The 16,079-nt window shown below is 40.9% G+C and overlaps 1 protein-coding gene across 1 annotated transcript in view; it reads right to left on the minus strand.

The window, feature by feature from the left end:
* Nucleotides 1–16,079, minus strand: part of PCYOX1L (prenylcysteine oxidase 1 like) — a 52,458-nt gene that overhangs the window by 4,196 nt on the left and 32,183 nt on the right. The window lies entirely within an intron of this gene.

Here is a 16,079-nt window from a genome sequence, read left to right on the forward strand (position 1 = left end):
CTGGGTTGACAAGTAGAAATCTCTTGGCAGGTAAAAAGCTGCCATACATTTATTTTAGCTGTTTGTCTGCATAACGGTGATAACCTGATTACTAATTTCAGCCACTGGTTATGTGATAACCAATCATAAGCTAAAATCATATTGGGATAACAGATGAAAGGCACTTGTCTACTTGTTAAAGCCCTTTGAATCAGTCAAATGATTTTTTTAAGCAAACACATAAATCTATTAAGCAAAACAGTAATGGACAGGATCCTTATTCCCAATCCTAAGATTAAAGTTGCACTCTGAAGGGAGCACTCATTAATTTAGCAGGCAACATGCAATTCAACTTTAGCAGAGAACCAGCTCAAATCAGATTATTATGTCAGCATATGGTATTCAGACCTTATCTGAAATGTATAGTCATAAATGGCACAAAATGACACACAGCTGATCAAATAATATTCAATGCTAGACATGGTCACACAATGTGTGTATTTGGACACAACCCCTCCACCTTTCTGCACGCACATCTTTCATACATGCTCATACTCTTACATATTTGAAGGTCTTCATGGAATAATACCAACATTCTGCCCTAATTCACTCAACCATGCTTTATTTGACTGCTTAGCCTTGCTAAAGCAGGAAATTTGTATGAGGACTATCCAAATGGTCCACTGTAAAGTGCCAAATTCTCTTACAAGCCCACCACATGACTCAAATATCTATGAGCTCTGTGTCAGAACGTACTTAGTGTCAGTGACATGCTATCCTCCGTATGTGAAAGTTTTTGAACCTGGCAATTGGTTGATAGGCCTGAAAACTGCATCATGGTAGAAAGTCACATTGTTCCCCACATCCAGAAGTACAGCATATTTTATTTATTGGCGACTCCAACACCATGGAATGGGCAAAATGTCCCTTTAAAGCATACCAACAAAGACTTTTTTTTTTTTTTAAATACATACCCTTATACATAGTAGGGTTGCACCGATTCCAATTTTTTAAGACTGATACTTTTTCTCAAGTACTCACCGAAAACAATTACCGATACCCATTTTTACATAGTTTTTTTCATTTACATTTATATAACTTTAACCTTTTTTTTGATGGGGGGGAGTTATTGTTTAGGCTGGAGAGGGGGTTATTGCTTTATTGCTTAGGGTGGAGAGGGCTTTATTGTTTGGGGTGGAGAGGTGGGGAGGCCCGTTATTGCTTAGGGTAGAGCGGGGGTTATTGTTTAGGGTGGGGAGGTTATTGATTTGAGCAGAGGAGGGGGGAAGGGGGGTATTTGGGAACCCAATCACTGCACTACAACACCCAGCAGATCTGCCCTTACCCTCCAAGAAGTTTTGCAGCAGCAAAGCCTGGCTCAGTGCAGGACACACTACTCACCAGGCAGGCAGATCTGTCACCCCACAGCCACCTGCAGAGGAGCCAGAGGAGAACATCACTGGAGGACACAAAAAATGGAGTCGGCATGAGAGGGGACAGAGCCTGCACGAAAGGGGGTGGATCCACTGCGGGGAAAAGAGATCCGCACTGGAAACTGAAACATTATTGGTTGTTAAGGACTCGGCAGCCCTGCTCCTTAACAACTAATGACTGCCTGCATTCTTTTGTATGCATTTCATCTGTCAGCAGGGGAATCACGCTGACAGATGAAAGTGCCAAACCTGAGGGTATCGGTCTCAGGCATCAGCACATTTGCATGAGTACCGATACTCGTGCAAATGCTTGGTATCAGCACCAATACCAGTATCGGTGCAACCCTAATATGTACCTTAAAATAAAATTCCAGCTTTAATATTTTAAATAGTTTGCTTGGGCCAAAAAGAACAATGGGGCAGCTGTGTGTGCTGTACGACTGTATGTAGCTACTGCTACTAAAGTATAAGTGTGGCACTGTGCTCTGGAAGCAGTATGGATGACTTCCCATCTGCTGCCAGTATTAAAGAGTTGGGTTGAGTGCTTCTACACTATTCAGGAGAAGCCTTGTATTTTTATGAGTGAATACAAGGCTTCTTCGGATTGGCTGAGGTGGAGAGGCGGGCAGATTACATCACAATTTCCACCCACCCCAGCTAATCAGAGGAAGCCTTGTATTCATTGATTAAAATACAAGGCTTTGAAGTGTTTCAGATCTACAAAAATACTATCAGGCAGCTCACCTGGGTAGACTCATCGGCTGATGCTGTCACGTGGACATTAAGCTTTGGCTGCAACTGGAACAGGCCCAAAGCCAGATACCGCTATGTAGATTGCTGTGGTGCTATGGTGACTTGCCCTCCTCTCTCAAGGCTCACCCTTCAATAGGACCTACAGTGTGCATCTGTTCCTTGCTTTTCTCTACTGCCTCATTATCTTCCTCTGTCTATCTACTTTTCTCTGTTTTAGGCAACCTGCGCTCTCCAGATGGGACTTTCCACACTTTAACCACTTAAGGACCAAATCTTTTTTTTAGATGTGTTTACAAGTTAAAAACTTTTTTTTTTGCTAGAAAAATTACTTAGAACCCCCAAACATTATACATTTTTTCTAACACCCTAGAGAATAAAATGGCAGTCTGTCTGTCGGACCGTATTTGCACAGCGGTCTTACAAGCGCACTTGTAATACACTTTTTTTTAAATTAAAAAACGAAACAGCAAAGTTAGCCAAATTTTTTTATATTGTGAAAGATAATGTTAGGCCGAGGAAATTGATACCCAACATGTCACGCTTCAAACTGTGCCTGCTCGTGGAATGGCGACAAACTTTTATGCTTAAAAATCTCCATAGGTGAGTTTTAAAAAAAATTCTACAGGTTGCATGTTTTGAGTTACAGAGGGGGTCTAGGGCTAGAATTATTGCTCTCGCTCTACCGATCGTGGCAATACCTCACATGTGTGGTTTGAACACCGTTTTCATATGCCTGCACTACTCACATATGTGTTCGCATCTGCAGACGAGCTCGGCGGGACGGGGCACGTTTAAAAAAAAAATATATATATATATTTTTCTTATTTATTTTACTTTTTATTTTTACAGTTAAAAAAAAAAAAATGGTGTCTCTTTCATTCCTATTACAAAGAAATGTAACCATGCCTTGTAATAGAAAAAAAAAAAAAACATGACAGGACCTCCTAAATATGAGTTCTGGGATCAAAAAGACCTCAGATCTCATATTTACACTAAAATGCAAAAAAAAAAAAAAAAAAAAAAAAAAAAAAGGCCATTTAAGAGCTCTGAGCGGAAGTGACGCTTTGACATTGGCTTCCACCCTGCAATGTCTCAGAGATGGGTAGGGGCCAACTTCCCCTCACACGTCTCCATGGCCCACCCACGGAGAGGACCCGATAGTCTCTGCCAACGGCTCCAGTAAGCGGCACAGGGCACCGGAGCGTGGCAAAGACCACTTATCTTTACGATGTGATCGCTAATAAAGCTCTGGAACCATCTTTGGAGATCTTCGGTGTGCTGGTGACATTTTTTTCATTTTGACCTTAAAATACTTGATCTGTACAATCAGGAAACCAATTTCAAAATTTTGACTCGCTGGTACCATACTCCGTCTCTCTAGCATAAATTCTACCAATCGCTTTTGGAGGAGCCAAGAGGAGCAAGGGGCTCTATTGCATATCTGCTGGTCCTGTTCCAAGCTCAACAATTACTGCAAAAAGGTTCAGAGGATTACCCAACAATTTACAGATTACGTTATCCTGGAAGACCCGGCCTTCTTCCTCCTTCATGCCTCTAACATACCCACCAAACCTTACAAAAACACTGTACTGCGCCACCTTCTGAACTCCACCAAATCATGCATCCTCTTTACCCCCCAAAAAAAAAAAAATCACAGTCACCGTCCACTGGACTCTGGCTCACTAAGGTTGAAGAGCTACACCAGATGGAAGATCTGGTGCTTTCTGTGGAACAAGAGGCATACAAAAAATCTGAACTTTGTGGAACAAGTACTTTCTACTCTGAGGACAGCAAAGCCCTCTTTGACGCGAGTTCCACGGGCTGATCCCTCTCCCCTCCCCTTTTCTCTTCTTCTGTGCCTCACTTATCACTCTCCTTCCCCTTCATATAATAAAAAATGCTAGCAGTTCCCTTCTTTGCCATGGGTAGACACTGTATTTGCCATCATTGCAACCATCTTATCGTTTTTATTGAATGAGGTCCATTACCAGTTTCTAGACATTTCTGTTGTATTAGTCCTTGCGCATACCTTTTCACAGACCGGACCTACTTCTGGCTGCGATAGTGAATCCTTTACTTTAACCGGTCTATCTATACAGTATATCACAAAAGTTAGTACAACCCTCACATTTTTGTAAATGTTTTATTCTATCTTTTCATGTGACAACACTGAAGAAATGACACTTTGCTACAATGTAAAGTAGTGAGTGTACAGCTTGTATAACAGTGTAAATTTTCTGTCCCCGGAAAATAACTCAACACACAGCCATTAATGTCTAAACCGCTGGCAACAAAAGTGAGTACTGAAAATGTCCAAATTGGGTCCAAAGTGTCAATATTTTGAGTGGCCACCATTATTTTTCAGCATTGCCTTAAAGAGGAAGTAAACTCTCGCACTCTGATGCTTCTTTTCATTTAGTCCATTATAATAAGTAATTATCAAACTATAGCCACTGTAATCCAGCCCAAATCGCATATTAATAACTGTTTAAAGAAACTTTAAAAAACGTGTTTCCAGGGGTTAGGCAGCGCCATCTTAAGTATTGTTTTCCGAGTCCACAGTGGAGTGCATTTCCGCCCTTACATTGAGCTCTTCCTGTACAGTTAACCAAGCCTCCTTCTCAATCCAATGTTTCTATGGCAACCCTGCTTCCCTGTTCATAGCTGACTTGTTTTATTTCATAGTATTTACTTGTGCCGATTATCTAATGTTTGCCTGTGTCAGTCTTATCAGCTTCAGCTGATAAGACTGTAGTAATGCTGTCCGATGGCCATGTTTACACTGCATGTGATGTCACATGGCCACATGGGAGTGTAGGAGGAAGCTCTGAGTGATTATGCAGCCTCCTGGGATTTCAGTGGTGTGCCATAGGAAGCCCTGATAACAGATAGAAAAGCACATAGAGAGTGTGCCGTAAATCAGCGGAGATCTGGGCATACTCAGTGACGTCATTCTAAAGAACAAAAAGGATTACAATAAGGTAAGTAAGGACATATCTACAAGCAGTGTTCATTAGGGTTTTTTTATGCTGCTTTACATGGGACAAAGTTGTGGGGGACAGTTTACAACCACTTTAACCCTCTTAGGCATGGAGTTCACCAGAGCTTCACAGGTTGCCACTGGAGTCCTCTTCCATTCCTCTATGATGACATCATTGAGCTGGTGGATGTTAGAGACCTTGCGCTCCTCTACCTTCTGTTTGAGGATGCCCCACAGATGATCAAATGGGGTTTAGATCTGGAGACATGCTTGGCCAATCCATCACCTTTACCCTCAGCTTTTTTAGCAAGGCAGTGGTCGTCTTGGAAGTGTGTTTGGGGTCGTTCTGTTGAAATACTGCCCTGCGACCCAGTCTGCGAGGGGAGGGGGGATCATGCTCTGCTTTAGGATGTCACAGTACATGTTGGCACTCATGGTTCCCTCAATGAACTGTAGCTCCACAGTGTTGGCAACACTCATGCAGCCCCAGACCATGACACTCCCACCACAATGCTTGACTGTAGGCAAGACACACTTGTGTTTGTACTCCTCACTTGGTTGGTGCCAAACACGCCTGACACCATCTGAACCAAATAAGTTGATCTTGGTCTCATCAGACCACAGGACATAGTTCCAGTAATCCCTTAGTCTGCTTGTCTTCAGCAAACTGTTTGCGGATTTCTTGCGCATCATCTTTAGAAGAGGCTTCCTTTTGGGACAACAGCCATGCAGACCAATTTGATGCAGTGTGCAGTGTATATTCTTAACACTGACAGGCTGACCCCCCCCACCCTTTCAACTTCTGCAGCAATGCAAGCAGAATTCATATGTCCATTTCCCAAAGACAACCTCTGGATATGATGCTGAACACATGCACTCACCTTCTTTGGTCGACCATAGGGAGACCTGTTCTGAGTGGAACCTGTCCTGTTAAACTGCTGTATGGTCTTGGCCACTGTGCTGCAGCTCAGTTTCAGGGACGTGGCAATCTTCTTATAGCCTAGGCCATCTTTATATAGAGCAACAATATTTTTTTCAGTTACTCAAAGTTCTTTGCCATGAGGTGCCATGTTAAACTTCCAGTGACCAGTACGAGAGAGCAAGAGCGATAACACCAACTTTAACACACCTGCTCCCTATACGCACCTGAGACCTTGTAACACTAAACGAGTCACATGACACCGGGAAGGAAATGGCTAATTTGGCCCAATTTGGACATTTTCACTTAGGGGTGTAATCATTTTTGTTGCCAGCGGTTTAGACATTAACGACTGTGTGCTGAGTTATTTTGAGGGGAAAGAACATGTACACTGTTATACAAGCTGTACACTCACTACTTTACATTGTAGCAAAGTGTCATTTCTTCAGTGTTGTCACATAACATAACAAAATATATAATAAAATATTTACATAAATGTGAGGGGTGTACTCACTTTTATGAGATACTGTATGTCATCAATCCCAGTTTACTATTCTGTTTTGCAGTCATGACCACCAGAAGTCTAGGGTTGTACTTAACATTAATGGGTTTACCTTGTTCAGTCTTGTTTGGATGTACTGGAAACTGCTTCTTTGTTAATAAAATAAAAAAATAAAAATACAAGGCTTTTCCCAAAGGTTGGAGAAGCACTAAGCCAAACCTAATTTCCAGCAGAAGGTGGGAAGTAACCCATACTGTTGCCAGAACACAGAAGCCCCCCCCCCATTGTATGTAGCTAACATTACTACAGCATATAACAGTGCACACAATGGCACCATCATTATGTAATTGATACATTTCATTTGGGTCAACCTATTTAAAACAAAGTTAAAGCTGGAATTCTTAGATTCTTAAATCCTGCAGTCTTCAGGCTTGCCTGGTGACATCATAGCTCCCTACTTAGTGGTGAGTGGTTCCTCCTCCTTGTCTGAGTGAAATGAGAGTTTGGCTCAGTTCAAGAGCACCAAGAGCCCGGGGGTACTTGTCCAAGAGAGCCTGGGTCCACATATGGGTTGGATGATGCTGACCATCATTAAACCTGAAGGGCCAGCAGTCTTTCCAGAGTGAAAAAAAAACAAAACTGCATAATATCCTTACTAAGAAATAGCTAATAGATACTAAAAAGATTACTATAGGATTGTGGTAAAAAGTCCTTGAGGAATAAGGAGAAAGGACAGTGCAATCCATACCTGTAAGCTTATCATTTGGTGGGTGTTACAAAACAGTGTGAATGCAGATTTCCTGAACTGGCATTCAGAATGGATTGATTGTATTCATTTTTGCTTCTATTATGCTAGCACAGTCTGGGACATTATTATTTTGTTTTAGTCACCCCTTATGACTTTGGTAAGGTAAAAAAAAAAAAACACCAGGAAGATTTAAAGTTTTACTTTTTCCCTTTTAACCATTCGGATAAACTGTAATGCAGATATTTAAATAGGTCAAAGAATACATTGCATTCACATCTGAGTAAAACAAGTTACACAAAAAAAATAAAAAATACTAGCACTTTGTTTTATTAGTGAAGTGTGAACCAGTCCACATACTGTATTTTTTCCTATGGGGAACCAAGTTGTATAGCTACCACAGCAGCAGCATTTGTAAAACATCAGTTTTCATATGCTTAAGCTTTTTAGTACATACGTCAAGAAGTACACAAGTGGAGAACCAATGTGCCATTCTTCTATTATATATCAGAGTTAAAGCTCCCTCTGCTGGCGAATCATAATACAGTGCTGCAATATTGGGCAAAAGACATTATGCATACAAGAAGCAAAGTAAACGCTTAAGTTTAAAATACAACAAATTACTATTTATAAATGCATCTAAATGCATATTCCAAAAGGTATATTTGCTATGGTCAAAACGCTAATAAAATTTTTTAAAATGCATGCTTTTTACCCAAAAATATAGTATATGTTGCAGGAAGATTGTAGTATGCTGCCAAATTCAGTCATAATGCAGTATTTTTAACGAAAGCAGGTCTAACACTCAGTTATCCTGCAATTTTTGTTAGGCTGCAAAAGAACATTCAAAATACTTACATAACTTAAAAATTCAGTCGGTCCAGCTGCAGGTTGCATTTGTAGCTGTGAGGAGGGAGGTCATATTTGATGATAAAACATACTGTACATGATCCTCTGACTCAACTACCATCAGGGTCCAAAGCCTGTATTAGGTGTTGGGTAAATGACTCTTTCTTGAAATGTACAATTTAGCACAAGTGTGGGGTGGTAAAAGATCAGCAGTTTTCTACTTTGTCCACATCAGGAAAAGTAATGGCGTGTACACACGACCGGACTTTCTGTCAGAATAAACTCTGAGAGTCTTTCCGACAGAGTTCCGACCAAACGGACTTACCTACACAAGATCACACCAAAGTCCGTTTGTTTAGAACGTGATGACGTACGACGGGACTAGAAAAGGAAGTTCAATAGCCAATGGCTGTCCTTGTGTCGTATTTGGTCCTTCGGACTAGCATACAGACGAACGGTTTACCGATAGGAATTTATTCCGTCAGAAAGATTTAAAACGTTCTATTTCTAGGTCCATCAGAATTTTTGAAAAAAAAAAGAAAGTCCGCTGAACCCCACACATGATGGGAATATCTGATGAAATGATTCCGTCTGACCTTTTCTGCCGGAAAGTCTGGTCGTGTGTACACGGCATAACAGGTTTGCTGGCTAGCACATGTACAAAAAAGCCTTACACAGCATCTTTCATGCATTCCCTAGCCAGTCCCAACACCCTTCGCCTATTGTTGTGCAAGTTCAAAGCATACCCCGAGTCAGAGCTTACACAGGGCTAAGGACCCCTTCCCCACGTGACAGCATTCTAGTCTAGCAATCAGCCGGTCAATGGGGGTAGGTTACAAAGGGAAAATAGGATTTTCAAATTGCAAACAAAGTTGCACTTTGCAAGGGAATTAACCCTCAGAGCTTAGTGAATGTGGTAAAAATTCACAAAATGTACTCTGGTAAGAAAAAAAACAGCATTTTTGCTTGCACATGATTGGATAATCCAAGTCAGCAGAGCTTCACCTCATCCACTAAGCCCTGGGGAAAATGCCCTTGAAAAGCACAACTTCCCCTGCAAAGTGAAACATCTACTTGCTTTTGGTAAAGCAACCCCAATGTGTACAGTGTTGTCTACAGAGTCATATGCCCCCTATGAAAAAAGTTTGCTTATGATCCTGAAAGTGCAGCAAGTCCATTATATATAAAAAAAAAAAAAAAAAAAAAAAAGCCTTTCAGTGTTAACAGCCTCCTTCCAGCCCCAATTAACTGAACAGTCGAAGATTGGATATGGGAGATCATTTAATTAATAGACTGAATGCTGCAATTAGTTGAAAACTGATTGGGTTTTCGGATTATTTTATGGACTTGCAGCACTTCACTGAGGATTAGTTACAGAGTTGCACTTTACTGGTGTACTTGAATAGGCTGTTTATGAATATATATATGTATGGATAATCATCTACAGTGGTTCCAAAGGCTCAAGGTTGTACAAAACCACCTCTGGGCAGTAGCCCCCCCCCCCCCCCCCCCAATACTTACCTGAGCTCCATCACGGTCCAGTCATGTGCATGAGAGCCCACTGTTGTCAGTTAGGGCTGCAACTAATGATTATTTTCATAATCGATTAGCTGGCCGATTATTTGATTAATCAAAACAATCTTAAAAAGAGTGTGATGTACAATTCACTGCCCCCCACAGTTAGAAACACCTCCCTAGGGAATGCTTTGATTGCCCACTAGTGTTCCCTGTCAGTGACATTTATACAGTAATCAGCTCTGATCGCTGTATAAACGTCACTGGTCCCAAGAAAGTGTAAAAAAAAAAAAAAATGTCCGATCTGTCCACCACAATGTCGCAGTCTCGCAAAATATCGCTGATCACCGCCATTACTAGTAAAAAATAAATAAAAATGCCATAAATCATCTATCTCCTATTTTGTAGACACTATAACTTTTGTGAAAACCAATCAATATATACTTATTGCGATTTTTTTACCCAAAATATGTACAAGAAAACATGACGGCCTAAACTGATGAAGAAATTAGTTTTTTTTACTTTTTGGGGGGATATTATAGCAAAAAGTATTGTTTTTTTTTTCAAAATTGTCTGTATTTATTTTCTTATAGTGCAAAAAACAAAAACGCAGGGGTGATCAAATAACACCCAAAAAAATTTTGTGAGGAAAAAAAAACAAAAAACAATGCCTTCCTTCAAAAAAATAAAAATGTAAGTTTAGGAACGTTCGTTAGATTTTCTAATCGTTAGTGGGGTCAAATCGACTGTCATTTTGAACCACAGTGACAGGAAAATTTGAAGAAGCAGAAAAGAAAACTTCTTGATCAAAGGAATTTTCAGACAGTGTATGTGGTTTTTATTCAGAAATTACGCGATTTTGCTGCGATTTGCATTTGTTATGCTTTAGTTTGGCAAATTAAAAACAGCAAATCACGGCAAAAACGCACTACATGCTTTTCTGCAGCTTCTCCATTGAAGTCTATTGAACCCCAAAAAAAAAAAAAAAAAGCATCGTTCTGAGTTGCTTTTTTTTGTATCACCTGTCATAATGAGGTTAAAAAAACTAAATTTAGCCCTTTATAGTACAAAAAGAGCAGATAATCGCTACTATAAGGGGTTCATTTATACAGTGAAACAGTGAAGGTGATAATATATATTATTTATATATAATAAATAAATACACCCAGAAGTAGGATATACTGTATGGGCATTTTAACTAGGAAACAGACAAGAAGCTATATAAATGGGCAGAAGGGAGATATAAATCAGCCCCGGAAGGTTTTACCCCCTTCTTGACCAGAGCACTTTTTACAATTTGGCATTTTGACGCATTAATGGACAAAGGCGCGGTTATGCAATATTGTACCCAAACGAAATATGTGTCCTTTTCTCCCCACAAATAGAGCTTTCTTTTGGTGATATTTGATCACCTCTGTGGTTTTTATTTTTTGCTCTGTAAACCAAAAAATAGCGACAATTTAAAAAACAAACAAAAAAAAAAAAAAACAATATATTTCTACTTTTTACGATAATAAATATCCCTAAAATGTTTTTTAAAAAAACAAATGTATTCATCAGTTTAGGCCAATATATATTCTTCTACATACTTTCGGTAAAGAAATTTTTTTTTTTTTAGTAATGCCGATTATCTGCAATTTTTTAGCGGTATTGTGACGGACAGATCAGACGCCGACACATTTTTTGGGACCACTGACATCTATACAGCGATCAGTGCTACCAAAATGCACTGATTACTGTGTAAATGTCACTAGTAGGGAAGGGGTTAACACTAGGGGGCGATATATATAATATATGAACTGTATGGGGATAGGACTGAGTAGGAGAGGAGACATATCATTGCTCCTACTTACTAGGAACAAATGACATGTCTCCTTTCCTCTGATAGCACAGGGATTTGTGTTTACACACACACACACACACACACACACAAATCCCTGTGCTGGCACTCGTGCACGCGATCGGGTGCTTGGCCAGTGACAACCACCGGCCACGCGCATGGAGTCCCCAGCCGTGCAGTGGGAACATGTGCGTTCCTCCAGTGGCTCTTAAAAGGAAACCCCGTACGGGTATGGGGTTTTGCGCAGGGGTGTTATCCTGCCCCCGTATATAGACATGAGCCGGTCGAGAACCAGTTAAAGTAGTACTAAAAGCTGAGATTTTTTTATTTTGTGCATTTCATGATTTTAAATATAATGCACAATACTAGTAAAAGGTTTACTTTAAAGTGGTTGTAAACCCCATTTTTAAACTTTGTGCTAAAGGTAAGCCTATATTAAGACTTAACTATAGCTAACCGGGATATCTCCTAAACCTGCACGATTTAGGAGATATCCCCTGTCCCCTGCATGTGCCAATGACATTGGCACATGCACACTAGAGCAAACTGACGCAATGGCACCGATGTGCCGCTGCATCGTCTGCGTGCCGTTACCGGCATCTCCCACGCGCATGCACAGGAGCGACATCATCACGGCTCCGGCCAATCACAGCGCCGGAGCCGCGATACCCGGAAGTAACTCCAGGGTGACATGTCGGTGGCCGGAGGGGGAGACGAGGATGGCTTCGGGGGCTTCAATCTGAGGTAAGTAATACATTACATTTTTGTCTTGCAGGTTGTCTTTTTTTATTTTTTTTTTAAACAAGAGTTTACTTCCTCTTTAAATGTAATTTTAATGACTTAAATTACCTCCAGTCTATCAGCCTCCACCTTCATCAGATGCTGATCTTCCCTTAACAGTCTTTAAAGTGATTTTTTTTTTCTAAACAACATGTTATACTTAACTGCTCTGTGTAATGGTTTTGCACAGAGCAGCCCTGATTCTCCTCTTCTGGGTTCCCCCACCGACACTTCTGGCTCCTCCCGCTTTCAAAGTGCACCCATTAGCAAGCTGCAAAGTATAGTATAGAGATCCCCAACAGCATATAGTATAGTATAGTATAGTATAGAGTGCACCAAGGTTAAAAAAAAAAAAAAAAAAAAAAAAAAGTCTGCCTTTAGAACTACTCACTTCCTGCCAGTTCTACATGTCCCATGAGGCATTGCTCCTCACACATTCACAAGTTCTTACTGACATGTATGGACGGTGTACTGAGCTGTATGTGTGCTGCTCTGTATTTCCTGATATGTAAACAAATAATGCATTCTGTATGCAGGCCAAGTAATCAACTATGAAAATAGTTGACAACCATTTACATAATTAATTGTTTCGACCCTACTGTCAATCACAGCCAGTGAGCCAATGAGGAGAGAGGGGGGGCGGGTCTGAGCTGCAGCTCTGTGTATGCAGAGCCGTGACTCGGGAGCATGCCTGCTTGGGTGCCCCCATTGCAAGCTTCTTGCGCTGGGGGCACTCAACAGAAGGGAGAGGCAAGGAGCACCAGCGGGGGACCCGAGAAGAGGAGGATTAGGGCTGCTCTGTGCAAAACCGCTGCAAAACCGCTGCACAGAGCAGCAAAGTATAACATGTTGGTTATTAAAAAATAAAATAAAATTATTGCCTTTAATATCACTTTAAAGTGCCTTTACTTAAAGTGGTTGTAAACCCTTCCAAACCACTTTGACCTACAGGTAAGCCTAGATTAAGGCTTACCTGTAGGTCCAAGAAATATCTCCTAAACCTACACGGTTTAGGAGATATTTCCAAAAAGACATCCACCGCTGTCTATGGCGCATGCACCATAGACAGCGGCGCGCAGGCGCACCGGGCAGGCCGCAGATCGCGGCGATATGCCGCGAGCATCGGCTCCCGTGCGCATGACGTGGCGTCATTGCTGCTCCGGAAAATCACAGCGCCAGAGCAGCGAGACCCGGAAGTCACTCCAGGATCCATGGCAGCGGCAGACATGAAGACGGAGGACCGCTTCGAGGGCTTCGTTCTCAGGTAAGTGGTTCATAATGAGCTAGTATGCTATGCATACTAGCTCATTATGCCTTTGCCTTGCAGGTTACTCCCCCCCCCCCCCCAATGGGTTTACAACCACTTTAAGACGATTGTAAAGTTTTGTTTTTTTCCTTGTAAAATAACAAACATATTATACTTGCCTCCTTTGTGCAAGAGTTTTGCACAGAGCGCCCCAATCCTCCTTTTTTGAGGTGTTCTGGGAGCGCTCCTGGCTCCTCCTTCATTGGGTGCCCCCACGGATTGATGCGGGTGCACTCCCGAGTCCTACTGCTGCATCCATTGGCACAGACAGCAGGACTCAGCTCATGGCTCCTGTGTCACTGGATCTGATTGACAGCATCAGGAGCCAATGGCTCCTGCTGTTATCAATCTATCCAATGAGGACCTGAAACAGTGGCTGGAGCTGCTGGGCTTGTGCACGTTGCTGAAACGATGTGGTTCAGGTAAGAAAAAGGGGAGCTCTGGGGGGAGCCGTAAACACAGGTTTTTCATCTTAATGCATAGAATGCATTAAAACGAAAGACCTGAAGACTTTAAAACTCCTTTAAGTAAATGGGAATATTCCCAATGGGACACTTTTTGTAGAATAGGGATTTTATGAAAAAAAATGCACAATAGAACTAAGTTCATACATATATTATGCAGCACTTTACAGCTCTGTTCCACCAACAAAGCTCACAATCTAATGTCCCTGGAACACTTATGCGCACACTAAGACTAATATGTGGTTTTCAAACCTATTTACAGACCAGGTTGTTTTTTTAATTATGGAAGAAAGCCCACAAAAACAGAGGAAAAATACCTGTTTTAACCACTTAAGGACAGAGCCTCGTTTTGAGATTTGGTGTTTACTTGTTTTTTTGCTATAAAATTACTTAGAACCCCCAAACATTATATATATTTTTTATTTATTTTTTACACCCTAGAGAATAAAATGGCAGTCGTTGCAATACTTTGTCACACCGTATTTGCACAGCAGTCTTACAAGCGCACTTTTTTGGGAAAAAATACACTTTTTAATTAAAAATTAGACAAAAGTAAAGTTGGCTAAATTTTTTTTATATTGTGAAAGATGATGTTAAGCCGAATAAACTGATACCCAACATGTAGCGCATTAAAATTTCGCCTGCTTGTGGAATGGCGAAAGACTTAAATCTCCATAGGCGATGTTTAAAAAAATTATTTTGCATGTTTTGAGTCGTCTTGTTTTAGAGAGCAGGTCTAGGGCTAGAATTATTGCTCTCGCTCTAACGATGGTGGTGATATCTCACGTGTGTTTACATATGCGGGCGCTACTCACAAATGCATTCACTTCTGCGCGCGAGCTTGGTGGGACTGGGCACGTTAATTTATTTATTTTACATTTTATTCTTTATTTTTACACTGCCCTTTTTATAAAAAAAAATAAAAATTGTGTCACTTTTATTCCTATTACAAGAATGTAAATATCCCTTGTAACAGAAAAAAAAAGCATGGCAGGCCCTCTTAAAAAAAAAAAAAAAATGGCGGAACTCCCGCTTTAAGTCAGCAGCTACAAATACTGCAGCTGCTGGCTTTTAAAATATGGACACTTGCCGGTTCACACTAATGGCCGGCACAGACTGGCATCACTAATGGGCACTGATTGGTGGCACTTGGGGGGCACTCATCGCTGGCACTGATTTGTGGCACTGGTGTTGCTATTGTAATCTGTGCACTGATGATCAGTGCCCTTATTACATGTGTAGATGTCACCTGTGAGGAGATGCCACTGATCGGCTCTCCTCACCACACACACACCGTCAGTGTGAGGCGAGGAGCGCCGATTACCAGACTTGGCTCTTTACAGAGATTGGGTCACGCTGTGTCTTAGCAACACGGGGCAGCAACTAGTTAAAAAATAAATATGGTGGCCTGTTTGTTAGTCATATCAGTGATGGTTAAAGCAGATCAACAATTCTAAATGTAAAATAATATATTTAGGGGAAAAAAATGTATAGAGTACACAAACACAGTGGCCTGGCAGTGGAGGAAGCGAGCAGAATTCTAAAATGTATCACTAGAGCGATCACCAGCAGGAGGAAGGAGGTTCTGATTGCCCTATACAGATTTTTAGCGAGACCTCATTTAGAATACTGTGTCCAGATATTGAGAAGATAGAATGAGTCCAGAGACGGGCAGCAAAATTGGTGAAAGGTCTGAGGGATAAAACACATCAGGAACACATACATATACTTTAGAGGTGAGAATAAGTTTCAGGAGGGCAGTATTTTCCATATGAAGCCAAGATTAAAAACACATTGGGGACATGACCTCAAACAGGAAAGTTACAAATTAATCTTAGAAAGTATTATTTTACCAAAAGAGTAGTGAATTCTTGTAACATACTTCCAGTAAAGGTATTGGAGTCAGTCAACAGTAAGTGAATTTATACATGCATGAGACAAAAATGAAATATTGCCTTATCTATATAGATTTTTAAGGGAATTTAAAGTTTTCTCTTACAGAAACTGCCACAAT

This window comes from Lithobates pipiens, unplaced genomic scaffold, assembly GCF_037356315.1.
Source record: "Lithobates pipiens isolate NorthernLeopardFrog02 unplaced genomic scaffold, aLitPip1_a1.2 Scaffold_8, whole genome shotgun sequence".
Classification (NCBI taxonomy): Eukaryota; Metazoa; Chordata; class Amphibia; order Anura; family Ranidae; genus Lithobates; species Lithobates pipiens.